This window comes from Mesoplodon densirostris, chromosome 16 (genome assembly GCF_025265405.1).
Source record: "Mesoplodon densirostris isolate mMesDen1 chromosome 16, mMesDen1 primary haplotype, whole genome shotgun sequence".
NCBI lineage: Eukaryota > Metazoa > Chordata > Mammalia > Artiodactyla > Ziphiidae > Mesoplodon > Mesoplodon densirostris.
Window position 1 is genome coordinate 31039567 of NC_082676.1, and position 27512 is coordinate 31067078.

The window sequence follows — 27512 nt, forward strand, 5'->3', positions numbered from 1 at the left end:
CGTTATCTCCAGGTAGATAGTGCCAGAATTGAGTTGAATTGTAGGACACTCAGTGAGTGTCCCCCATGAATTGAAGAATTGCTGGGTGGTGTTGAAATAAACACACACATTGAAAAATCCAAGTCTATCGTTTCATAGGCCTTAGGGAGCTGCCATTAAGCTAAATAACAGAGGATGTCAGAATACAGAGGCCAACGAATAAAAGTCAAGAGTTTTCAAATGTAAAAATAAAAAAGAGAAAGAAAAAACATTGTTATTTGGGTAAGTTTAACATCAAATTGAGTGTGGATAAATATACACCTGAAGGCTTCTAAAGGTTTGATGGGACTGGACTTCTAAAGAAATTCCAAGCCTGGTCTGCAACCCTTAAAGCAACACCAGACCTGCTGCACCAGTCAGAAGCCAGTTGTGAAAGTTATGCAGAACCCAGGGAGGGCACATGTTTCAAAGTCTGTTTCATTATTTATTTATTTAGGCCACACTGTACAACATGCAGGATCTTAGCTCCCTTACCAGGGATTGAACTCATGCCCCCTGCATTGGGAGTGTAGAGTCCTAACCACTGGACCACCAGGGAAGTCCCGAAGCCCATTTTAAAATGGAGAAAAATTAATCTCCAAGTGGCAATTCCAAGGACAAAGAGGAAAAGTGCAGAGCCAAGTGAGCCAGCCAAGAAACTCAGGGAGGAAATTTCACAACTCCTGTCCATCAAGTGCGGCTTGATCATAGCTTAGACCACTGACTGCTGAGCAGGTTTCCCATTCTCCCATTTTTCAAATGAGAGTTTCTGTTGCAATTATCCTATTTCTACTTCAGCATTGTATACATCACCATGTGTGGTGGGGCTGGATGATTTGTCTTTTATTTTATAGGTCACTGAATGGAGAGAAATTTATCCAGATCTGATGGGGAAAGCAGCACATCTCCCCTAGACCTGGACTTTGAGCTGGAATCATTCATTGGATAGGACTTTGGGGTCATCTTCCTTGGGGAGGGGCAAAGGTTTTTCCATGTATGGGCAGAAGGGTTTACATAGCCAAAGTGGTGGGCAGTTAGAAAGATTACTAAATTGTACCCCATATTCTCTATTTTCCTTTTATTTTATGGCAGTAGAAGTAGAAGTTTTTGCTAGGCACTTGATTGCTCACCTAAGACCCCACTTCCCAGATTCCCCAGCAGCTAGATGTGGCCATGTATCCAGGCCAATGGGATATTTGTGGAAGTGATGCATATAATTCTCTGGTTGTACTGTTAAAACAAAGTTTACTTGTGTTCATTCTAGTTTAATCTTCAATTCTGAGATGATATTTTATTTCAAATTCTTTCTTGAGTGCTCTCACCTTATTTCTAAGTCTTTCCATTCTGATTTATGTTGCTATTTCTTATCTTATATGATTTTCTCATTATCTTTTAGCTCATTTTGGTATAGTACATTACGTTTTGAAATCTGCTTTGTGACCACGTCCTTCTGGCTCATGTTCATTATCTGTAGGGATGTCACTTTGCTCCTTATCCTCTTTTTTTTAAAGTAATAACACTGTATGGGCTTTGGCCTTGATAATTTTATATTGCTTATTTCTATGTGGAGTTAGTTTACCTGAACTTTTTGAAGGAGGCTGGCCAGGACTTCCTGTACCAGCTGAATAGAAGCAGTGACTGTGGGTTTTCTTGACTTATTCTAGAATTTTAAGGGTAAAAATTTAATGTTTCTCCATTAAGTATGATTTTTTAAAAAGGATTTTGGTAAATAGCTTTTACCAGGTTTAGGTAGTTCCATTCTGTTTATTTATTTATTTATTTTTAAACATCTTTATTGGAGTATAATTGCTTTACAATGTTGTGTTAGTTTCTGCTGAGTAACAAAGTGAATCAACTACACGTATACTTATATCCCCATATCTCCTCCTTCTTGCATCTCCCTCCCACCCTCCCTATCCCACCCCTCCAGGTGGTCACAAAGCACCAAGCTGATCTCCCTGTGCTATGTGGCTGCTTCCCACTAGCTATCTATTTTACCTTTGGTAGTGTATATATGTCCATGCCACTCTCTCACTTTGTCCCAGCTTACCCTTCCCCCTCCCCATATCCTCAAGTTCATTCTCTAGTAGGTCTGTGTCTTTATTCCTGTCTTACCCCTAGGTTCTTCATGACCTTTTTTTTCTTAAATTCCATATATATGTGTTAGCATACGGTATTTGTTTTTCTCTTTCTGACTTAATTCACTCTGTATGACAGACTCTAGGTCCAGCCCCCTCACTACAAATAACTCAATTTCATTTCTTTTTATGGCTGAGTAATATTTCATTGTATATATGTGCCACATCTTCTTTATCCATTCATCTGTTGATGGACACTTAGGTTGCTTCCATGTCCTGGTTATTGTAAATAGAGCTGCAATGAATATTGTGGTACATGATTCTTTTTGAATTATGGTTTTGTCAGGGTTTATGCCCAGTGGTGGGATTGCTGGGTCATATGGTAGTTCTATTTTTAGTTTTTTAAGGAACCTCCATACTGTTCTCCATAGTGGCTGTATCAATTTACATTCCCACCAACAGTGCAAGAGGATTCCCTTTTCTCCACACCCTCTCCAGCATTTATTGTTTGTCGATTTTTTGATGATGGCCATTCTGACCCGTGTGAGATGATATCTCATTGTAGTTTTGATTTACATTTCTCTAATGATTAGTGATGTTGAGTATCCTTTCATGTGTTTGTTGGAAATCTGTATATCTTCTTTGTAGAAATGTCTATTTAGGTCTTCTGCCCGTTTTTGGATTGGGTTGTTTGTTTTTTTGGTATTGAGCAGCATTCCTATACACTAACGATGAAAAATCTGAAAGAGAAATTAAGGAAACACTCTCATTTACTATTGCAACAAAAAGAATAAAATACCCTGGAGTAAACCTACCTAAGGAGACGAAAGACCTGTATGCAGAAAACTATAAGACACTGATGAAAGAAATTAAAGATGTTACAAAAGATGGAGAGATAAACCATGTTCTTGGGTTGGAAGAATCAACATTCTGTTTTTAGATAACTAAGAATTTTTATTTTTAATGGGTGTGAATTAAATTTTTTAAAATTTGAGATAATCTTATGCATTTAAATATTTTAGTAATGAGGTGAATATTTAATACATTTTAATGTTTAACCATTTCTGAATTCTGGAGGTAAATCTAACTAGGGTATGATGTATTGTTGCTTTAAATACATTGTTGGATACAGTGTGTAGAATTTTATTTTGAATTTTTATATCTATGTTTATGAGAGATATTGGTCTGTGATATTTCTTTCTCTTCTCATTCTTGTTTGATTTGGGCATCAAGGATTTTCTAACCTCATAAAATGAATTGGGGGGTGTTCTCTTCTTATTTTCTGGAACAGTTTGCATGAGATTGGAATGATCTGTCCCTTGAATGCTTTGAAGAAACTGCCTATAAAACCATCAGAGACTATTTTCTAATGGGTAGATTTCTAAACTTTTGACTACATTTTTCAAATGGTTATCAAATTATTTAGCTTTTCTATTTCTTCTTGAGTCAGTTTTGGATAGATATAAAATGAGAATGTCACCCATTTCATCTAAGTTTTCATCTATGTTTAGTAACAAAAAGTTGTTCATAGTTGTTTATAGTTTAAATTTCTGTTTTTTCTATCATTATGCACCTTTTTTCATTTTTAATATTAAGTTGTGCCTTTTTCTTATATATTGTATATGTATTTAATTCCTTAATTTTATTATTTCATTCCTTCTGTTTTCTTCAGATTTATTCTATTATTCTTTTCCTCTTGTCTAATGTTGGCTGATTACCTCAACAATTTTCAACCTTTCTATATGTGGAATCTAAGAAATACAACAAATTAGTGAATATAACAAAAAAAGACTCACAGATACAGAGAAAAAATTAGTGGTTACCAGTGGGGAGAGGAAAGGCAGGAGGGGCAATATAGGGGCAGGGGATTAAAAGGTACAAAACTATTATGTGTATTAAATAAACTATAAGGATATATTGTACAACATGGAATATAGCCAATATTTTATAATAACTACAAATGAAGCATAAACTTAAAAAATTTTGAAACACTGTATTGTACACCTGTAACTTATATAATATTGTACATCAACTATACTTAAACTAAAAACCCCCAATTTTCAGCCTTTTCTCTTTTCTAGTATTATCATTTATGGCTATATATCAATCTTATGCCATGTTTCCTAGAAGTAGAGACTAAGATAGGGATTCTTGTGTACACGATTTATTGAGAGAGGGCTCTAAGAATAACGGAGCTGAGGGAAGCTGGATAAAGTAGAGGAATGAGCTAAGCAAGGATGTGGGCTCAGCCGGTCTACTTGGGCCTGATATATGGGGAGCTCTAGAACACGCCTGGCCATAGAACTGTTCCCACCTTGAGGCAAGTGGGCTGGACATTTGTACTCCTATTTGAGTCAGTGATTGGCTACAGATTGCTGGTGGGAGTCGTAGATGGGGGCATAGTCTCCCAGGTGAGATAGATCCCATGAACTGAGTGAGGGCAATTCACTGGATAAGGGGCAGACCTGAGCTGCTAGCAGGATACTCATAGGCACTGGAGATGGGCACGTTGACCTGTTAAAGGGGCACCAACAGCAGCTACTACATCCAATAATATATAGGTAACATTTTTATTATTTCATATTTGTACTACTATATGATTTTATACTAAATTTATTTTACCTATAACTGATTTAGAAATGAGTTGAAAATAGTTTATAAGTGTGGTTTTTAGTTATCTCTTTGTCAGGTTTATAAATTAATTGCTTTATATTAAGAGAACATTTATGATACTCATTCTTTGCCATTAGTTTTGAAATGCTTTATTCTGTGGTCATTTTTTTTGGTAAATATTGTATATGTGCTTGAGAAGAATGGTGCTTTTTTACCTCTTGTTGGGTGCTAGGTTCTACATATGCCTAAGATCAAGCTTACTAATACTAATGTTCAAATCATCTATATTCCTTAAAAATGTTTAATCTACTTTTTTCTCAATTATTGAAAGAAGTTTGTTAAAAATTTACCCTAAGATGATTGATTTGTCAATTTCTTCTTATAATGCTATCAAATTTTGTTTCATCATATTGCATCAATTCTAAGATGTACATATTTTTTTTCACATTTTAACATTTCTGTTATTGGGATACATTTCACAATTGAAGGTAAATTGTGATCGCTTTTGGCCAGGTGGAAGTCATGATGAAGTTGTCATTGCCTGAGCATGGATGAACTTGGGCATCGTTATTCCTATTGCCATCATTTCACTTGAATGATGGGCATGTTGGCACAACACGTGTGGAAGTTAATGTCCATTTTACATTGCCTAACAATATTAGCATTGAAATAAAAAGTTGTGTACATTCTATGTGCAGATAGAGAGCAGCAGGCAAAAGCAGCTAAATGATGTTGAAGCAATTATCATAATTCTTTTTTTTTTTTTGCAAAACAACAACCAGAGATTTTATGAAATAAAATGAAGATATCCATAAGCAGATGAAGCTGTGTTACGACTAAAAAGCTTGCCTGTCACTCACCAAGCAATGTAAAGAAAGGCAGGAGAAATTCCCAAACCCCTCAAATTGGATGAAAGACGTTTCAAAACAGTGAGAAGCTGGTATGACTGATGTGTCATGTGGAAATTATTGCTAAAGCTTTGAAAATGAGTTTCCCAGAAGCTTTCTGCTTTGAACAGAAGCTGTTTAATTTCTTGTTATGTGATTCAGTTGGGAAAAAGGATGAAACTATGATTTTAGACAAATAGAGAATGATGACAAAATCACACATTCTTTAAATACCTCAAAACTGTATTCTAAAAGCACTAAAGAAATTAATATCATAAGCATAGGTTACCAAAACAAGGAAATCACTGTGATGTTATATGTAGCTGCTGCTAACCAAAAGATGCCAATATATTTAATATGAATAAGGTGTTTAAATATGTAAATTTCCAAAATAGAATACTTCAGAGAGTAAAAGAGTTATGGATTCCTCTTTAAGGATAGCAAGGACTGTCCCAAGTAAACTAGGTCACCCTAATTTTAAATTATAAAGCAATTTCTGAGGATATCTTCTCCAAAGATGCATAAAATAATGGAAGTATGCTGGCTGGGCCAATGGAGGAGCTAAAAGCCATCTAGAATAGATATAGAGGAGCTGTGGGCAACCAATCCACTTAGTACTTTAGTCTTGATGCATTTTGTGGGCATTTATTTGAACAGTGATATAATAAGCTTAAGAGATGGAAACAATGAAAATATAGATGAGAGGGCCAGAGACTGAGAGAACACAGTGAGAAGTTATAATATATATTTAATCAGAGTTCCTGAAGTTGAAGACCAAGATAGAAGATGGGGACAGAGGCAATATTTGAAGAGACAATAGCTGAAAAATTTCTGAAACTACTGAAAGATACTTAGCCACAGATTTAAGAAGCTTAGTTCCAAACAGTATACATAAAAAGAAATCTTCACTTAGATACATCATAGTGACACTACAGAGAACCAAAGACACAGAGAAAAATCTCAAGAGCAGCCAGAGAGAGAGAGAGAGAAAAAAAGAGAAAGATTACTTTTAGTTAGCTGGCAATAGAAGTGAGAAGAAAGTGGAATGATATTTTCAATGTGTTGGGGGAAAAAACCCCATAGAAGTCTACATCCAGCTAAAACATCTTTCAAGAAAGATGAAACAAAGTCATTTCCATAAAACAGAACATCTAAATTATGAGTTTATCCCCAGCAGAACTTTACTAAAGATTGTTCAGTCAGTACTTTAGGTAGAAGGAAAATGAACTCAGATGAAAGGGTTGAGATGCAAAAAATAGATGAAGAGAAAAAAAAGTAAAAAAAAGTATTTTTCCATTGTATTCACTTCCCAATGTCATACGGACTCTCTTCTTATGGCTTTCCCACTTGCCCAATTCTTAGGAGCTTCTGAAATGGAAAATAAAACCACTGCTACCAAATGTGTTTAGGGGGTTGAGAGAAAGTCATTTCAAGGCCAGAGTATTTGCTGTCATCAGAAAGATTATGACTACCTTTATTTTGAAATTTGTGATGGAAACCAGAGAGAGAAAAATATGGCTTAAAGGAAACACATTATGGAGTCATTTCAAGGCTTTTTACTGTTTAAAAAATGAAATCTAGGGGCTTCCCTGGTGGCGCAGTGGTTGAGAGTCTGCCTGCTGATGCAGGGAACAGGGGTTCGTGCCCCAGTCTGGGAAGATCCCACATGCTGCGGAGCGGCTGGGCCTGTGAGCCATGGCCGCTGAGCCTGCGCGTCCAGAGCCTGTGCTCCGCAACGGGAGAGGCCACAGCAGTGAGAGGCCCGCATACCGCAAAGGATTTGAACAGACACTTCACAAAAGAAAATGTAGAGATGATAAAAATGCACATTAGAAGATACTCAACATCTTTAGTCATTATGGAAATGCAAATTAAAACTACAATGATCTGTAACTAAATACCTACCATATGACCCAGCAATCCAACTTCTAGGGATTTATGCAATACTGGATAAATCTATTCACACATAAATCTATATGGAAATGTTTTATTCATAATCTCCCAAACAAGAAATAACCAAAATGTCCATCAACTAGTGAGTGGATATACTGTGATATAGCCATATAATGGAATACTACTCAGCAATAAAAAGGAATGAACTACGAATATATACAACATGGATGAATGTTATATGCATTAGGCTAAGGAAAAAAAGCCAGTCTCAAAGGCTACATACTGTATGGTTCCATTTTTTTCCAGAAGAGGCAAAACTATAGGGACAGAAAACAGATCAGTGGATTCCAGAGGCGGGGCAAGGGGAAGGGTTTAACTACCAAAGGGTGTGGGAAAACTGTTTTATATGTTGATTGTGGTGGAGATAACATAACTGTAGTGAGTTTTTCAAATGTTGCAAAACTGCACATGAAAAGAGTGAGCATTCCTATATGGAATTTATACCTTAAAAAAAAGAGGAAAAAATGCAGGCCTCCTCAGGGTATTTTACAATCTCCCTCTCTTTGACAAGGAAATAAATGCTGTTCATCTTTCTCTCTCTCTCTCTCTCTCTCTCTCTCTCAAACACACACACACACACCCCACAACCCCCCCAAAACATTGGTCGTTGTCCTGTCAAATTTCCAGAATCACTTCCACTGGCCTTCTCTCTTCTTTTAGCAGCTGACTTTCCCACCTACTGTACCAAGCAGAATTGGATTAGATGAACACATCTGACCTTTCTCTCCTCCACCTCAAGTTGTTTCTTCTTATTCATATGAGGGCATTTGCATTCTAGTATGAAAAAATAATTTTATTTATTTATTAAAAAAATTTTTTTGGGCATGCCACATGGCATGCGGGATCATAGTTCTCTGACCAGGAATCGAACCTGCGCCCCCTGCATTGGAAGTGCGTAGTCTTAACCGCTTGACCACCAGGGAAGTCCCAAAAATAATTTTTAAAATTATTAAAAAGTAGAATAAACTCAGAAAAAAGTATAATGACTTGTTGGTATGACCAGACACTGGCATCTCTTGGTGTTTCAAGATTATATGAGGACTAATTAACCATTTAAGGCTAAATGGAAGAAGTCAATCTGAAAAGGTTACATACTGTATGATTCCAACTATATAACATTCTGGAAAAGGCAAAACTATGGAGACAGTAAAACGATCAGTGGTTGCCGGGGGTTTGGGAGGGGTGAATTGGTGGAGCACGGGGAATTTTTAGGGCAGTGAGACTATTATTCTGTATGATACCATAATGGTAGATGCATGTCATTATACATTGGTCAAGCCCATAAAATGTACAACACCAAGAGTGAACCCTAATGTAAACTATGGGCTTTAGTTAATAATGATGCATCAATATAGGCTCATCAATTATAATAAATGTACCACCATAATGCAAGATGGGAAGATTATGAGAAAGGGTGAGGCGGTATATAAGAACTCTGTACTTTTTGGTTAACTTTTTCTGTAAACTTAAAACTGTTTTAGAAAGTCTATTAATTTTATTTTTTCTTTTTTTTGCGTTACGCGGGCCTCTCACTGTTGTGGCCTCTCCCGTTGCAGAGCACAGGCTCCGGACGCGCAGGCTCAGCGGCCATGGCTCACAGGCCCAGCCGCTCCGCGGCATGTGAGATCTTCCTGGACCAGGGCACGAACCCGTGTCCCCTGCATCAGCAGGCAGACTCTCAACCACTGCGCCACCAGGGAAGCCCAGAAAGTCTATTAATTTTTTTAAAAGTGATACAGAAGAGTTGAACTTTAGTTGTGAAGTTTTAGGAGTAACCAATTTTACTTCACTTGAAATTTATTCATTTGTTCTAAGACACACATTAAAAAAATCTCTGAATCAGGACACATTTTAAAATAGATGGCATTTTAGATTTGATGAAATATGGTTTGATGAAATATATATGTCTAAATACGTCTAAAGGAGTTCTTTCAATACATTTGATAAAATAAAATCTAAGATTAGAACATATTTGTTTCCTAGTTTAATTGGTGCCGTTTTTCTTTTTAAACAACTTACAACTGATGGTGTCTCAGATTAGGTGAAATATAGTATAAGTGTACACTACAAAAATTGGCTAAATGATGCATATTTAATTTATCTATTGTTGACTCCGGTCGTGGGATTAAGAATTGTAATGCTTTATTTCTTGTATTTAAAAATGCTAAAGCAACTGACATAAAATGTTAACAATGATTAAATCTGAGAAGTAGGAGCATGGTGTTATGTCTTTTTTGGCTATTTTATTTTCCATATTTAAAAATTTTAAACAACAAAACAGAAATAACTGAAAAAATAAAGTTGAAGAACAGCAGCTCAGAAACTTATTTGCTCCGAAGTATTGGGCAACTGGAGGATAGTAGCACTTGAGGGAGGAAAAAGTTGGGCAGGCAGACAGAAATATTACATGATTCCGCTTATATGAGATATCTAATAATAGTTAAGTTCATAGAAACAGGAGAATAGTGGTTACCAGGGGCTAAGGTGAGAGTGGGAGGGTGGGTGGGGGGAAGGGAAGATTTATTGAACTGTTTGGGATGATGAAAAAGTTCTGGAAATGCATAGTGGTGTGGTTGTACAACATTGTAAATATACTTAATGCCACTGAATTGTACACTTAAAAATGGTTAAAATGGTACATTTTATGTTATGTACATTTTCTCACACACACACACATGTTGGGCGGGGGAAATCAAGTGTTTTATTTTGGGTATGTTGAGTTTGAGATGCTCAAGGTAGTTGGGCAAAAATCCAGGCATGGGAGAAGTGATCATGGGCTATAGATGCAGATTTAGCAGACACCATGTTGGAGTCGTGGGGCTAGAAAGAGTGTAGGGAAGGGAAGGTGGTCAGTTCCAAGACTTCCAGCACTCAGGACGCACATCCAGTGAGGTAGGAGGAAAACTAGGGGAGGGTGAGACCAGAGAAGCCAAGAGCTGAAAATCTCAGCAGGAGGCAGTAGTCAGCAATCTTGAATATTTCTGAGAGATTAAGTGAGTGAGGACCATAGGATTTGGGAATGAGGGAGTCGTTGGGGTTTCAGCAGAGTGCAAAGGAAGGAAGGCAGACTGAAGTGGGTCGAGAAGGGAGGAAGTGGTAATGGGAACCATCCATAATACGTTGAAGAAGTTTTGCTTTGAATATTAGGTGAGGAATGTGGTGGTAGCTGGGGGCAGATACAGAGGTCTAGGAAAGCCCTTCATCCCCCCTCCTTTTTTTTAAAGATGAGAAACGCTGGAAGATGTCTGTATGCTTGTGGGAATGGTCCACTATTTCCATAAGAGAGAAAGTGAGGGAAGAAATAGGAGAGGAGGGAGAACTAAAGGAGGAGGGACAAAAATGATGTGAATGGTTTTTGATGTGTGCAGGACCTCCTCTGTGTCTGAGCAGGCTGGGCAAAGAGAGTGGGCCCTGAGGGGAGTGGGTCGGATGATTTAGTGGTGGGAAGAGGATGGCGTCTACTTCCTCAATGAAGAGCAAAGTGATGAAGAGGTCTGTGTCTGTTTCTTCACTAGGTGGGCTGGGCACATGAGGGGGTGTTGGAGGTTTGAGGACAGAGGAGAAGGTGTGAACCAGTCATAGCAGAGAGTGGGAGAGGCAATATGCACAGGAAGTGCAGTGTGCCCAGCAGGCAATGCAGAGTGCTCTGTGGCCCTGGATGTAAAGGAAGACCAGTGCCTAGACTGAGTGACTTTCCCAGCAGCACTAGCTATCCAAGTTCTCTGGGGTGTGTGCAGAGAGGGCAGGCAGGTACAGCTAACTTTATCAGTTATTCTCAAAGTGTGCTTCATGAATCAGCAGAATGAGACTCACCTGGGAACTTCTTAAAAATGCAAAACCTATTGGTGATCAGGCACCACACCAAACCTATTAAATTGGAAACTCTGGGGTAGAGCCCAGCCATCTGTGTTTTTCACAGGCTTTCCAGGTGATTCTGAAAGTTTGAGAAGCTCTGAACTAGAGTGAAGGAACTTGAGGGCACTGGGGATGATCTGCATCTTGTAGGTGAGAACGGCTACCGTTCTCTGCGGCAGAAGTTCCTAGTGCTGTGAGCTCCGGAGTGTCTTCCCTCTTAACTAGTGACAGATCTATAAACAAACCCTGGGAATTGCCAAGAACAGAATGCTGTTTAAAGGAGCTCTGATCTTTCTGATGAAAGATTATTTCACAAGGCAAACACATCCTTCAAATGTACTTTTGATTTTTCTGAGTCTGAATTTGAATGTTTTGTGTATCTTGATCTTTGCTCCTGCCACAGTGTTTTGAAAGGACCCTGGACTCTCCTTTCTCTCCCCAGGTCATGTCTTCCAGGGTTGTCACAGGGACCTGCTCCACTTTTCCACATGGCTCAATTCCAGCTTTCAAGTCTGTGGGGAAACAATGATGATCTGGCCATTCTCCTATGTGCAAGGCCTTTTCCTCCTCCTCTAAATAAAGACAAGGATGAGTCAGTCTCTGCCAACCTCCAGGATCTCCCAGTCCTCCCAGTGACTCAGAGGATGGTTTGTTTAATAGGTAAGTGCTCCTTCCAGGAAGTTGGCAGCCCCAGCCTCTGCCTACCTGAGTCACCAGCCCTGGGTGCTCCTATTAAGACACAGAGACCCGGAGAGGCAGGCCAAGAAAGATCAGGGATAAGTGGACCAGGAAAGAGGATAGGAGATGAAGGGCTAAAATGCAGGGGGCTAAATTTGTTCATTTTCTGGTGGCCTGGGTGGACCAACAAAGGGCTCAGTGTCCCTATTTGAAAATGGGAGAAATTGAGTATCCTACAATATTAATAGACTCAGCAGTGGCCCAAAAGGAGAGAGATGAGTCCTCCAGGAATATATCTGGCTGGAGACAGACACACTTTGGAACTTTTCTGTGCAAAAGGGAGAGAGCCCTGGAGATGGTTTATCCTCGAGGATTTCTAGGACAAGCTATAGCCTGATCAGGGCCTGCAGGAGGGTGGGGAGGCCTGCATGGGAGGAGGGGCAGGAGGTCAGATGTGGGGAGGCAGGTCTGAGGCAAGGGAGCTTGGCAAGTAGGGGCACCTCTGGGGGCACAGAGCAGCTGGTGGAAACACAGCAGCCCAAGACTTTGGTTTTGGTACTGTCTGTGATGCTGGCTCTGGTTTTCTTCTCCCTGTCTCCTTCACTGCTTCTCTGTCCATCTTTGTTTTTCTGTATACATTCCTCCCCTCTCTCCTACAACACAGAGAGTAGTGAAGGTTCCCCTCCCCACGGGTTGAGTGTTTTCTTTCCTCTTTAGACAGTGACTGGCATCTGCTCATGGAGGCAGCAATCAACCCATCCTGTTTACTTGTCACTGACACAGTGTGTTGTGGTCAGCAACGCTGTCTGCCACAGCCTCCCAGGGTGGGGTGGGGGCCAGGATGCTGACACACACAGGCACACACACTCAGCCATGACCAGGTCAGTCTACCCCACTAGAGCTATGAGGTCCTGGGCTGTCCCACTCTGATGTCTGGGATGTTGTGAGACAGTCACCTGGACTGAGCTTTGCACAGACTCAGGGCTCAGAAAATATCTCCTGACTGAAGCTGAGTGCACTGTGCACAGCTCTTTGGAGGGTGGGGGAGGTCTCAGAAGCCAGAAGGGCAGCACCCAGAGGGGATAATGTTAGAAGGCATCTTGCTCAGCGCTCCCACTCCTATATGAGGGCATTAGGACCAGAGACTGCAAAGAGCTTGGAGAATGGTTCACCCTTAACCACGTCCCTTCTCTGCTCTGCCTCTCTTGACTAGTTCATGTGACTGAGACACACATCTTTGTTTTTCTTGGTTTCCCCAAATCCTGTGCAGTGGCTACTATACAGGGTTAGGCTGGAGATTGACAAGGTTTCTAGGGGTTGGTGGTACGAGTGGGGAAAGGGTGGGAGTAAGGCTAGACGTGTGGGGGACAGATGGTGATGAAGGCATGGAGGAATCGAGGCCAAGAAGATGGTGCTCTGCTTTCAAGGTGATTGCCTAGGCCCCGACTGCTAAGCTCTGAGCACGAGAGCCCAAGCAGACAAAGATGGTCAAACAAACAAACAAAATCCAAGGAACAAATAAAACTCACATAAGCTTAGAGTCCAGGTAGATGTCCTTTGATGCTTTGCAGAATTCCTGAGGTCACCTGGAGCTCTCCAGGGTCTACGTCCTGGCCTGATTGCACCCAACTATGACGGTGAAGAATCAGACAGACATGGGTTCAGGGGCAAAACTCCATCACTCATTACTGTGTGACTGGGGCCCATGCTTCCACTAAGAAATGACTAATTTTCTGAAATTCAGATTGAACTGGGTGTCCTAAATTTTTATTTGCTAAATCTGGCAACCCTTCCAAACCCTCCAAAAGTCGGTCCCCACCTCCAACCCGAGGTCATTGGTAGCAGACCCTGAATTACTTTGAAGTCTGGGATTTCATCTAAAAAACTACATAAAATTTAAGTTCATCTCCATGTTTCTATCCTTGTTTTGATATAAAACAGGTATTAAACTATTGGGTTAGAAAGCCAACATATTTCACTTATTTACACCTGGTTGTGGAGTTGTTAAGACCTTCCCATCTCAACGGCCAACTTTCCAGGTGGACAGAAGGAGGCCCTGTGCTGCATGAGGGGCCCTGGGATCCTTTGCACCAGGTACCAGTGAACTAGGAAAGGAAGAGCAGGAGGGTGGAACTTTCACAAGGTCATGTTTGTTCAATTTAAAGGACTTCATTTTTGTCTTCTTATTTTACCTTTTTGATTGGTGTTTAATTGTCTCTTCTTTCACAAAATGGGAATCATTTTAGTTAAAAAAAATTAAATTCCCTTACTTGGTAAAGTAAAGCATAGGCAGGCAAGCAGAGCCAGAGCCTCCAGAAAAGCAGGGAGGAGGCAAGAGGGCACAAACCCCCTGAAAACAGCAGAGGGTGTTTTCAGAGCAGTGGCTACACATTGGAATAATCAGGATGCCCGAGTGGCACCCCAGACCCCCTGCATCAGAACCTTTAGGGGTGGGACCCAGGTGTCAGTGCTTTTTAAATCTTCCTAGGTTATTCCATTATTCAGCTAAGGTTGATACCTTTGCTTTGGAGCTTTGCTACTTAAGGTCTGGCCTGAGGATCAGAGGAATCAGGTTCACCTGGGAGCTGGTTAGAACTGCAGAATCTCAGACCCCACCCCAGACCTGCTGAATCAGAACACGCATTTAACAGAGTCCCCCAGTGCTTTGTACGCAGTCTGAGAGAACCTGCTTTAGTGGATCTGTCAGGAGCCTCATCTATTTTTTTTATTTTTAAATTTTTTTAATTTTGAAAATCTTTATTGGAGTATAATTGCTTTACAATGGTGTATTAGTCTGTGCTTTATAACAAAGTGACTCAGCTATACATATACATATATCCCCATATCTCTCCTCCCTCTTGCGTCTCCCTCCCACCCTTCCTATCCCACCCCTCTAGGTGGTCACAAAGCACCGAGCTGATCTCCCTGTGCTATGTGGCTGCTTCCCACTAGCTATCTATTTTACATTTTGTAGTGTATATGTGTCCATGCCACTCTCTCACTTCGTCCCAGCTTACCCTTCCCCCTCCCCGTGTCCTCAAGTACATTCTCTAGTCTGGGTCTTTATTCCTGTCCTGCCCCTAGGTTCTTCAGAACCAATTTTTTTTTTTTAGATTCCATATATATGTGTTAGCATACGGTATTTGTTTTTCTCTTTCTGACTTAATTCACTCTGTATGACAGACTCTAGGTCCAGCCCCCTCACTACAAATAACTCAATTTCATTTCTTTTTATGGCTGAGTAATATTCCATTGTATATATGTGCCACATCTTCTTCATCCATTCATTTGTCGATGGACACTTAGGTTGCTTCCATGTCCTGTCTATTGTAAATAGAGCTGCAATGAATATTGTGGTACATGATTCTTTTTGAATTATGGTTTTGTCAGGGTATATGCCCAGTGGTGGGATTGCTGGGTTGTATGGTAGTTCTATTTTTAGTTTTTTAAGGAACCTCCATACTTTTCTCCACAGTGGCTGTATCAATTTACATTCCTACCAACAGTGCAAGAGGATTCCCTTTTCTCCACACCCTCTCCAGCATTTATTGTTTGTAGATTTTTTGATGATGGCCATTCTGACTGGTGTGAGGTGATACCTCATTGTAGTTTTGATTTACATTTCTCTAATGATTATTGATGTTGAGTATCCTTTCATGTGTTTGTTGGAAATCTGTATATCTTCTTTGTAGAAATATCTGTTTAGGTCTTCTGCCCATTTTTGTATTGGGTTGTTTGTTTTTTTGATATTGAGCTGCATGAGCTGCTTGGAAATTTTGGAGATTAATCCTTTGTCAGCTGCTTCATTTGCAAATATTTTCTCCCATTCTTAGAGTTGTCTTTTCGTCTTGTTTATGTTCTCCTTTGCTGTGTAAAAGCTTTTAAGTTTCATTAGGTCCCATTTGTTTATTTTTGTTTTTATTTTCATTTCTCTAGGAGATGGGTCAAAAAGGATCTTGCTATGATTTATGTCATAGAGTGTTCTGCCTATGTTTTCCTCTAAGAGTTTTATAGTGTCTGGCCTTACATTTAGGTCTTTAATCCTTTTTTTTTTTTTTATGGTATGCGGGCCTCTCACTGTTGTGGTATCTCCCGTTGCAGAGCACAGGCTCCGGATGCACAGGCTCAGCGGCCATGGCTCACGGGCCTAGCTGCTCTGCGGCATGTGGGATCTTCCTGGACCGGGGCACGAACCCGTGTCCCCTGCATTGGCAGGCGGACTCTCAACCACTGCGCCACCAGGGAAGCCCTTTAATCCATTTTGAGTTTATTTTTGTGTATGGTGTTAGGGAGTGTTCCAATTTCATTCTTTTACACGTAGCTCTCCAGTTTTCCCAGCACCACTTATTGAAGAGGCTGTCTTTTCTCCATTGTATATTCTTGTCTCCTTTATCAAAAATAAGGTGACCATATGTGCATAAGTTTATCTCTGGGCTTTCTATCCTGTTCCATTGATCTATATTTCTGTTTTTGTGCCAGTACCATACTGTCTTGATTCCTGTAGCTTTGTAGTATAGTCTGAAGTCAGGGAGCCTGATTCCTCCAGCTCTGTTTTTCTTTCTCAAGATTGCTTTCAGGAGCCTCATCTTGGTGGGGTGGCCTTAGCTGCAGCTGACCTCTTTTAATGGGAACCTGAAGGCCACAAGTGCTGGTCCCTCCATTAGAGTCTGCTCAGTATCTCCCGCTGCTGGGCGTACAAAGCTGAAGACTTACTTATAGCAATGGAGCTTATATCTTTTGGCTGTGTCTGTTAGTGTATTTTCATTAGTGCATCATTATTCCATCAGAACAAATGTACAGTGACTAAGGATGTTGGCTGAAGATCAGGGAATCCTGTCCTGGAGGAGAAACCTAAGGACACCAGTCAGGATGTGTGGCGAGGACAAGATAATGTATAGAGTTTGGCCTTGACTTCAGATACAATATTCATATACTGCATGCCCAGTTTCGAGCCAAGTACTCTCTTGTTTTCTCTTTCTTCAAGCAGATGGAATTGACATAACTTGTAAAAGGCTGGGGTTGGGGAACGGTGATACTCTTTATTTGTCCTTCTATATCAGCAGCTATTGCCACAACAGTGCTGTGCAACAACCATGAAACCTCAGTGGCATACAACAACTAGTATTTATTTCTCATGTGTATGTGGGTTGACTGAGATGACTGTTGATCTCATGTATCTATAAGTTGGCTGGGTGCTGGCTTATCTAGGCTTGCATCAGACAGGCACTTCAAGATAAATGGCCTTAGGGAGTTTGGCTCTAAGTGCTGGGTTGAGCTCTGGTCTGCTTCTTGTGTCTTCATTCTGTGACCCCAGACTGAAGGGCAGTAGTTATCCAGGGGAGCATTTCTAATGGAGATGGTGAAAGCATAAGAAAGAAGTAGAAACATGCAGGAACTCTTAAGACTGAGGCTCACAACTGACACACTACCACTTCTACCCCATTTCATTGACCAGAGAAAGTCATACGGTCAAGCCCAATATCAGTGAGTGGGAAAATATACTCCACCTCCCTGAGTCCATGGCAATAATATGGGAGCACAATACTACAGAGGGAAATGAAGAATTATGGCCCATATGTCAACTCACTGCATCCTCCAACCAGAAACTATACTGCCTTGGGAATATGTGACCCAACCCTTCTAGAACTTTATAAACTCCCCCATGGAAGAGGCTGCTGGCTGTTCACCAAAAATCACTTTCCTACCCTTCCTGGGCTCCCAGCTAGAACACATTTCCCGGCCTTCCTCGTATTTAGGTGTGACTATGTGACTTGTTTTGGCTAATGGTATGTGAGTTGAAGTAATGTCATTTTTCAAGCTAAGGCTTTCCTCTGCTGCTGGCACTGTGAAGATGACTATAAGGCTCTAATGGTTGCTGAAGGCACAAGTTGAAATGAGCCTAGATCCCTGAATCACTATGTGGAGGAAGGCCGTTATGAAATGGGAACACTTCTTTATCATGTGGGTAAGATATTCATTTCCATTATGTTCAAACCACTGTATTTTTGGGTCTCCTTGCTATAGCAGGCAGCATTATTGTTACTAATACACTTCTTAAAGCCCTTCTTCAAGGGCTCTCTTCTCATAACACAGGGAGACCCAACTCCCTGTGATGGTGGGTGTGGAAGTACTTTGTAAACTGTGAAGTTCTCCACACACATGAAGTCTGACTATGATTAACGCTTTACTAATGTTTCAACTCAAAATGCAGTGTAAGTCAGCTGTACTGACGTGGCAGAGACTGATGTTAATAATTACTGATATCTAGAGGGGGCCTGATGGTTTAGACATCAGTTTTCACATCCTTTATTCTTTTAAATTTTCACCACAACCCTGAGAGAGAGGCTTTTATCACTACCCTCATTTAAAGGATGAGAAGAGGGAATCTGGCAAACGTGCTAAAGGCCTCACAGCTGGTCAGGTGCCTGAGCCTGACCTTCTTCCTCTTGTCATTCTGGGAGAAAACAATGAGGAGCTGTTTTACCTCCAGGCCACTTTGCACCAATCAGGCTCCAAAGTCTCCCTTGGGGGGACAGGAAAATAGGTTATACCCAAGGCTGACGTTGGTGGCTTGATGTGTAAGGAGCATTTAAAGTTCCAGGCCCTAGTTAAAACTGCCTACCCAAGGAATCTGTTCTTGAAGATAAGAGAGAGGTATTTCTTGGGGCTTCTGCTTTGTGGTAGATTATCTGCAAAGATGGTTCCTAAGGATTCCTTCTATTCCTGTATGCACATTTGTTATGGGTTGAATTATGTCCCTCCCAACAGACATCTTGGATATGTTGGAGATATATTGGAGTCCTAATCCACAGGACCTCAGAATGAGACCTTATTTGGAGATAGGGTCTTTACAGAGGAATCAAGTTAAAATGAAGTCATCAGGGTGGGCGCTAGTCCATTGGTGTCCTTATAAGGGGGATTTTGGGCACAGAGATAGGCATAGGCACACTGGGAGAACTCACGTGAAGACAAAGGAATGAAGGCAGAGACTGGGGTGTTGCATCTACAAGCCCAGGAACACCAAACCATCAGAAGCTAAGAGAGAGGAATGGAACAGATTCTCTTTCTCTCATAAAAGGAATCAACCTCCACAAGTATGAGACAATACATTGATTAAGACACCCATTTTGTGGGACTTTGTTGCAGCAGCCCTAGTAAACTAATATAACACCCCACTTCCTCCCATCAAGAGGTAGAGTCAGTTTATCCTCCCCTTGAATCTGAGCTGGCTTTGTGACTTTCTTTAGCTAATAGAATGTGACAGAAATAATGAATTGGCAGTTCTAGGCCTAGGTCTTAAGATGCCTGGCAGCTTCCATTTTCACCCTCTGGGAAGCCAGGCTGCCATGTTGTTAGTATATTCTGTTGGAGAGGTCACATGGAGAGAGAAGCCATTTGGATTGTTCCAGCTCCAGACAAGCTTCCAGTTGATGTCCCTAGTCAACACTGAATGCAGCAGAAGAACAATCTAGCTAGGCCCAGTACACCCAAAGAATTGTAAGGAAGAAATCGTTGTTCTTTTAAGCCACTAAGATTTGGGGGTGGTTTGTTACACAGCAATAGACAACTGAAACGTGCGCCTTTTTTTTTTTTTTTTTTTTTTGCGGTATGCGGGCCTCTCACTGTTGTGGCCTCTCCCGTTGCGGAGCACAGGCTCCGGACGTGCAGGCCCAGCGGCCATGGCTCACGGGCATAGCCGCTCCGTGGCATGTGGGATCTTCCTGGACCGGGGCACGAACCCGCGTCCCCTGCATCGGCAGGCGGACTCTCAACCACTGTGCCACCAGGGAAGCCCACCTTCATTTTTTTGGCAGGTACTCCAGCACCTCTGCCACTGTTGTTCCTAAAGCCAGGTGCCACCAGTACTATTCTCCTCCTGAATGGATTCTAGGTGATGCCTGTCTCCAGACATTGCTCACTTCCATATGAAAATTTGCAATAGTGCATCTGGTTGGCAGGAGTTGGATGATGCCAGGAGATTGGGAAAGAGTGTTTCTGGCTTTGAAAGTAGGTGGTGCAGGAAAACTTCCCAAACATAGAAGAATGTTCAGAAGGTAGTGGGCACCCCTGAAACATAATGAAGGTCTTCAATAATGGCCAATATTTTTTCGTGAACCTACTGTGTGCTCGGCACACAGTTTGGGGTCCATTCATCTTCTAATGGTAAACAGTGCCCTGACTTCACTCTTCCTCACTCTCCATCCCTGTGGTTTAGATGGGATCAACCCCAGAGTTGGGCTTGTGATTCAGGCCCCAACAATGACATGTGACCCAGTCAGAGCCAACTTGGTGTAACCTTTGCTTTTTGCTGGGACAGCTGAAAGAAATGAGGACTTGGGCTGTGAGGATGGAGCCTAGAGCTGCTGGCAGCCATCCTGCTGCTGCAAAGAACAGAGATGAGAGATGAGAAGAGGAAGACCAAGTCTTGATATTTTTTGAGCTTCTTGGTACTGGATCAGTCATACCATTGGAGTCTTCTGTTATGTGAGCCTGTACATTTCCTATTTGCTTACAACAAGTCAATTTAAATAGTCTCCCATCGTTTGTAGTTTGTCAAGCCCACCTTTTTCTTTTTGTTTTTAATGAGTGTAAGATTTTTTTAAATGAATTTATTTTATTTATTTTAATTTTGGCTGTGCTGGGTCTTTTGTTGCTGCGTGCGGCTTTTCTCTAGCTGTGGTGAGCAGGGGCTACTCTTTGTTGCGGTGCATGGGCTTCTCATTACCATGGCTTCTTTTGTTGTGGAGCACGGGTGCTAGGTGTGCGAGCTTCAGTAGTTGCGGCTCATGGGCTCTAGAGTGCAGGCTCAGTAGTTGTGGCACATGGGCTTAGTTGCTCCGTGGCATGTGGGATCTTCCAGGACCAGGGCTCGAACCCGTGTCCCCTGCATGGGCAGGCAGATTCTTTTTTTTTTTAGTATATGTGCTGCCGAAGTGAGCACAACAGGCGGATTCTTAACCACTGCGCCACCAGGGAAGCCCCGTCAAGTCCATCTTAATCTTGTTTAATACAAGTCTTTGGAATAGAGACCATTTTACGGATGAGAAAACTGAAACACAGATTAACTTCCTCAAGGCCACATGGAGGCAGAATCCAAACCCAAGAAAGCTAATCCTGAGAGCCCACTTATAAACATTCTGCTCTCCCTGGTGACAGGGAAGGATTCACAAAGGAGGGTGTGACATTTAACCTGACATTTAACTCCAAGGGGACACAGGGGTTTGTTAGGAGCAGGGAGAAAAGCTTCTAGGTGGAGGGAATAGCTTGGGCAATGACAAAGACTTTGTGCTAAGAAGAAACCTCACCCGAAATTCACCTTGTCCCTGGCCTGCAGTCTGTACTCAGGAGTGTCCCTCTTTCATGGGAGCACCAAACTCCATTTCTGCAGGAACACCTCTGTCTTCCTGGCCTCTGGACCCATGTGGACCTATGCTCTGCACTGGGGCCTGGTGGGTTCCCTGTGGGGTCCAGGTTAGGTGGGGCACCCTCCTCAGCCTGAAAGACAGTTCAGGCAGGGACCCAGCTCCCACAGAAGGCTTGCCCCCGTTGGACTGGATCTCTATCAGCCCCAGGAGGCCCTGGAGATGCTCACAGGTTAAACAGAATGAAATAGTCAGAGACCACTGCCCCCTACTCCCCCTTAAAGTAGAACAATGAAAGACTACTGGGGAGCAGAATCTCAAATAGAAAAAGAATAAACAAATAACCTCCAAATCTTTGATGTTTTTTTAAGGAAAAAAATGACCCTCATACTTACAGTTGCTTCGGGTTTTATTAAATTCAGGACGAGGCAGTAGGTACCAGTGAAAGATATTTCTTACAGAGGCCACCTCCGCTCAAGGTCATGGCTGTGAAGGGACAGGCTCCAGCGATTTGAATGCTCCCTTTCCCCTTGCACTTGAAGGTTCGAGATTAATGCGAGGAGGTATGGGAGGGGGTGGTGGTGGCTGGGTGCGGCAGTAGTGTTGCAGAGAAAATGAGGTTGGAGGTGGCCCCCTGGGGACGAGCCCTCTGACCCCAACTGAGATCCAGTGGAGGGTCTGCCAGAGTGAAGACAGCTCCGGGAGGAGAGAGAGGCGCCCCTTCCTTTCAACAGGAGGGTTTCGAGTTCTGCGGGTAAACTGAGGCCTGCATCCTTGCTCTGCTCATCGCCTGGCAGGCAGCTTCGGCTCCACGTTACGCCCAAGCACAGGGCGCGCAAGGCTGGGCTGCCTGCTTTTCTTTTGGGGACAGGTGGGGACGTTCGGCGCCCAGCTTGAGGAGGGGGCCGTGGAACCCAGGTGGGGAGCGCTGGGTCCAGGTCCCTCCGCAAGGAGGGTCACTGAGGTTCCCTGCCAACGCAGCCTCCAGCCTCCCCACCCACGGCGGGCGGGTCGGGGGAGGAGCTCGGCGCGTCCCCGCCCCGAGGCGGAGAGGGGGCCGGGCCTGAACAGATTGGGAGGGGTGGGCCGGGGACGCTAGGCGGAGCGGGGCCCCACACAGGCCGCGGCGGCTGGCTCGGGCCCCTACGGTCCCGGCGGCGGCTGGAGGAGGAAGCCAGGCGGCTGAAGAGAAGGGAAGGCGGAGGAGGCCGAGGTGGAGAGCCGCTGGTCGCAAACTCACTTCCCCGGCTCAGCAGGGAAAGGTACCACGCGCGTCTGCTCCTGGCTCCCCGACCCCCGGCCGCCGGCCCCGTTCGAGCGCAGGCTGGGGCTGCGTCCGCCGCGGGAGGGTGAGGGGCCCGCCGCGGCCCCGAGGGCTCGGCCGGCCCGGGGCTCCGGCAGCCGGAGCGGCGCTCGGGCGGGAGGGCCAGGGTCCCCGGCATTCCCGGAGGCCGGCGAGGGCGGTGGGCGCCGCGCCCCTTCGCTCGCGTCGTGGGAGGCGGCGGTCAGGCAGGGTGGCGGTGGTCCCGAGGCGGGGGGCTGTGGGAGGGTGGAAGGCAGGCAGGACCCTGGGGCTGCGTGCAGCTGGGGAGCGCCCGCGGCGCCCGGCGGGCGCGCTCCGTGGGAGCAGACAAAGCCGGGCGCGGACGCCCCGCGACGGCTTGGGCCGCCCAGAGCATGGGCACTGGGGAGGGAAGAGGAGGCGCCGGGACGACGGCTGGGACACGGGGAGGGGCTGGGCCACCCTCCCAAAGGGCGTCCAGGTGGTCTCCTCGGGGTGTCCCCCGGACAATGTGGGGAGCAGCTCTCTCCGAAGAGCCAACTGGGTGCTCACGGGCTGCGTTGGTCTAGGCGAGAGCCAGGCTCGGAATGGGGTAGGCAGTGTCGAATGCTCAATTTGGGGGAGGGACTCAGAGAAGTCACTGCCCAGGGGTGGGGGCTGGGGCTCTGGTAGAGCCAGTGAGGGGCCTGGGGACCCCGTCGGAGCTTGCACTAGGAAGGGGAGTATGGCCTGATAAGAGAAGCGCCGTGGCTGGCACCTGTGGTGAGATGTGCCCACAGGTTGGTTGAACAGTCTGCCTGTGGTGGCACATCCCGTGCCATTCCGCGGAGGGGGTGGGTAACTTGTCCGTGTTTGGAGCAGGCAGCAAAACGGCAAGTGTCTAGGGGGGGTCACTGGAATGGGTAGGTGTGCATCTGAAAGTGTGTGTAGGAAGGCCCCACATCTGCGTTTTGCATCTTTGCCCCCCTCCCCTTTCCTCTTGTTAGCTGGGCTCTTGCCACAGGCTAATGCCTAACTAGGGTTCCAAGATGGTCTGCTCCCTGTCCCCCATTCTTCAAGTTACTTCCCCTCTCTCCAGTATTAAAAGTGGCTACTTTCCCCTTGGATCATTCACAACAGTGTAAGAACATGCTTTGCCACCCCTCCCCTCCATTTTATGGCCCCCCTTTTTTTTTTTTTTGCGATACGCGGGCCTCTCACTGTTGTGGCCTCTCCCGTTGCGGAGCACAGGCTCCGGACGCGCAGGCTCAGCGGCCATGGCTCACAGGCCCAGCCGCTCCGCGGCATGTGGGATCCTCCCAGACCGGGGCACGAACCCGTGTCCCCTGCATCAGCAGGCGGACTCTCAACCACTGCGCCACCAGGGAAGCCCTATGGCCCCCCTTTTTGCCTTCATCCCTCATTCTCCCCTAGCTACAGACACACTTCTCCACTTCCCTTCACAGCAAAACTTCTCCAGAGAGCTGTGTGTACCTGTGGTCCCTGGGTTCTTCAGCTCACTTGACCTGGCTTTGGTCTCACCGATTCACTGAAACTACCCAAGTAAAGGTCTCCTGTGATTTACACTCCCCCACAAGTAGGTCTTCCTTGACCTCCCTTGGTCTTGATCATTCTCTCCCATATCCTTTCTTGGCTTCTCCTGGTTTTCTTCCTTACCAACCCCCCTTTCCCCCCACCAAAGCCCTTCCTTACTTGTCTTTAAGGACAACTCCTTCACTCACTCTGAATGTTGGAGGATCCCCAGGCTCTGTTCTCAGCCCCCTCCTCTCCCGTGAGTCCCTTCTATTTACATACCCCTCAAGCTCTCATTTTTTCTTATAATTTTTAAAATCAAACATTTATTTACAAACACAGGTCTTAAGTGTATATCATTTTCATTCTCATGATTTTAAGTAGCAAATTTTATCTCCAGTCCCAACCTCTCTATCCAGCCCCCCATCTGATGACTTATGGTGTCATAGGTATGAAAAAGTTAATATGGGTGAAACAGAACCCTGACTGTGCTCCCCAAGCATGACTCTCCGCAGGCCTTCCCATCTCAGTAAAGGGCTTGTAACCCACCCACCATTAAAGACAGGAAACCAGGTGGCATCATCTCCTCCCTTTTCCTCCCTCTCCACATCTAGTGCTACAGCAACTGCTTTTGGTTCTTTTTGCCAAATCTATCTCAGGCCTATTCTTCATGCTCTGACTCCACTGCTGCTGCCCTAGGCTACTGCCCCAGGCCAAGCCACCTTTTATATCTTGCCTGAATATTGTAGTAGCTTTTGCCTGCTTTCCCTAAGTCTGCAATTGCCTCCTCAAATCCATTTTAACAGAGCAGCAAGAACAATTTAGAAAAATATTTAGTCTCATTCCTCTAAGACACTCAATAGCTCCCTGTTGCACTTGGAATGAAATTTCAAAGCTTTCCCCTGGCCTTTCAGATCTTCCAAGGTCTGATCACTGCTCCCCAGCCTTATCCTAACACTGTCCCCTTTTCATCTTCCTGACAGTCACACCTGAATCACTTCTGCCCCTTGAACACCTAAGCTTTTTCCTGCCTTGTGTCCTTTGCTTGTGCTGTTTTCTCTGCCTGGAATGTTCTTCCAAGGTTTTCTACTGGGCTGGCTATGCTCCTTCTTATTTTTCAGGTCTCAGCTTAAATATGCCTTCCTCATATGCCTTCCCAGTCTTGGTAGAAGCCCCTCATTCCCTGTAATTCATTGTAGCACCTGGTTTACTTTCTTCATTATATTCATCACAGTTCATAACCATTTGTTGCAGTTGTCTGTTTACTTTTTCTGGCTTTCTAAGGGCTGGAACCTTGACTGAATGGCCCACTGCTGAATCTAGAGCATTTAGCACAGTACCTGGCATGTAGCTGATACTCAGGAAATCTTGAGCCAGGTGGAAAGGTCAGGGCAGTGCAGGAGCCCCTTGTAAACCTCAGGTGATCCTAAGGATTTTTGTTTTCTTTCCATGAAAGCAGTTGTGCAAATCACTGCAAGAATCTGAGGGGGTCAGTGGGAAAAAGGGAAGGCTCAAAGGCAGGCCTGTATGCCTAGTGGGAGATTGGGTGGGTCTGGGGGGCTGTGGAGTTGATGTGGGTTGCTGTGGGCTGGGGAGAAATGTTTCCTTTGCTCTCTTTGGTGGAAATCCAGACTGGGTCAACAGAGGGGTGTGTGCCTATGTGCTTGTGTGTGATTTCTAACTCATGAGGTGGGGATGGCCTGGGCAGCCAGGGCTTTATTTTACCCAATCTCTTGGGTGACTGTTGGGTGCCTAGCCCTCAGGGCAGGGAGTTGAAGGGGAGGAAGAAGCTGGAGTTGGGGGTCTCTGTAGACCCTTGTCTTTCCACCCACAGCTCCCCTTTTTGCACAGAGGAGCCAACTGAGAATTGAGCTGTTTGGCTAGTGCTCTCAGAATGGAGGGCTAAGAACTGAGGGACCTCAGATCTGGGAGAGGGAAGCTTGGCCCTGGACAGGGGGACTGGTGATGGACCAAGGTAACATTGGGAGGTGAGCGCTGGAACTAGGGGATAGGGGTTCAGATCAGGGCTGGGCTGGCATGCCTAGGAAAGGCTTTGAGCTAGGATAGATGGAAGAAAGGAGGGTATCTGGGGTGGGAGAAATCAGGCAGAGGCCAAGAGGCTAGGCCAGGGCCCTGGTATACTCACTGTGTGCCGGGCAGTGTTCTAAGGACTTTGCAAATATTAGCTCCTTTGATACTCTTTTGTTTTTAATAAATTTATTTATTTATTTATCTTTTTATTTTTGGCTGCATTGGGTCTTTGTTGCTGCACATGGACTTTTTCTAGTTGCAGTGAGCGGGGGCTACTCTTCATTGTAGTGGCTGCTCTTGTTGTGGAGCACGGGCTCTAGGTGCGTGAGCTTCATTAGTTGTGGCACGTGGGCTCAGTAGTTGTGGCTCGTGGTCTCTAGAGGCTTAGTTGCTCCGTGACATGTGGGATTTTCCTGGACCAGGGCTTAAACCCGTGTCCCCTGAATTGGCAGGCGGATTTTTAAACACTGTGCCACCAGGGAAGTCCTCCTTGAATCCTCTTATCAGCTCTGTAAGGTAGGTCTTATTCCCATTTTACAGACTGGAAGACTGAGGCACAGTCATACACCTTGGTAGTGACAGAGCAAGGATTTGAACTTAGGCAGCCTGGCTCCAGAATAAATGCTCTAAGACACTCTACTCTGTCACTTCTTTCATGCCTCTCAGATATGTGCCAGCTGAAGTCTTCTTAACAAATGTTTTTTCGTGACCCGCAGAGGTGCCTGGCCTTGGGGTTGGGGAGGTAGGAAAGAAGTCACACCCTGTAAGGTAGAAGGGGTCCTCATTCAGAGTGGGCAGCTGAGTCTCTCTGTTTCTTACAGGAGGGGCTTTGGGCCCAGGCCAGGTAGTTGGGTGTCACGCACACTGTGATTTCCCGGAGCTAGGGAGGACAGCTACTTCTCGTACAAAAACAGCTCCCTGCTTGAGATGCCACCATTGGAGTGTCACTTCTCTGGGTTCAGCATTGCCACACTGCCCTCTTCATCTGCCTCTGGAGAGCCCAGAGAGGTCAGGTAGGAACTCTGCAGATAAACTGGCCTGTTTTATATTCCATCTAGGATGTGGTGAGGTGGAGCTTCAGACTTGGCCTTGGGAAACCTGGATGGGGGTCTGAGTAGGGCTGGACTGAAGGTGGGAGCAGAGCTGGGGGAACAGAGAAATGGGAACTGCAAAGAGCTTAATCCACTTCAGTATTGGCCCTGTCCTTACCCCTTTTTGTCTGTCTGTAAAATGAGATTAGAGA

The 27512-nt window shown here is 44.4% G+C and overlaps 1 protein-coding gene across 5 annotated transcripts in view; it reads left to right on the top strand.

Moving 5' to 3' along the window:
• Nucleotides 1-22533: 22533 nt before the first annotated feature.
• Nucleotides 22534-27512, top strand: part of SMOX (spermine oxidase) — a 50035-nt gene continuing 45056 nt past the window's right edge. For all 5 annotated transcript variants that reach the window (XR_009534633.1, XM_060120300.1, XM_060120293.1 and 2 more), the window contains exon 1: nt 22534-22706. The gene's annotated coding sequence lies outside the window, so the exon portion shown is untranslated. The remainder of the gene's footprint in view (nt 22707-27512) is intronic.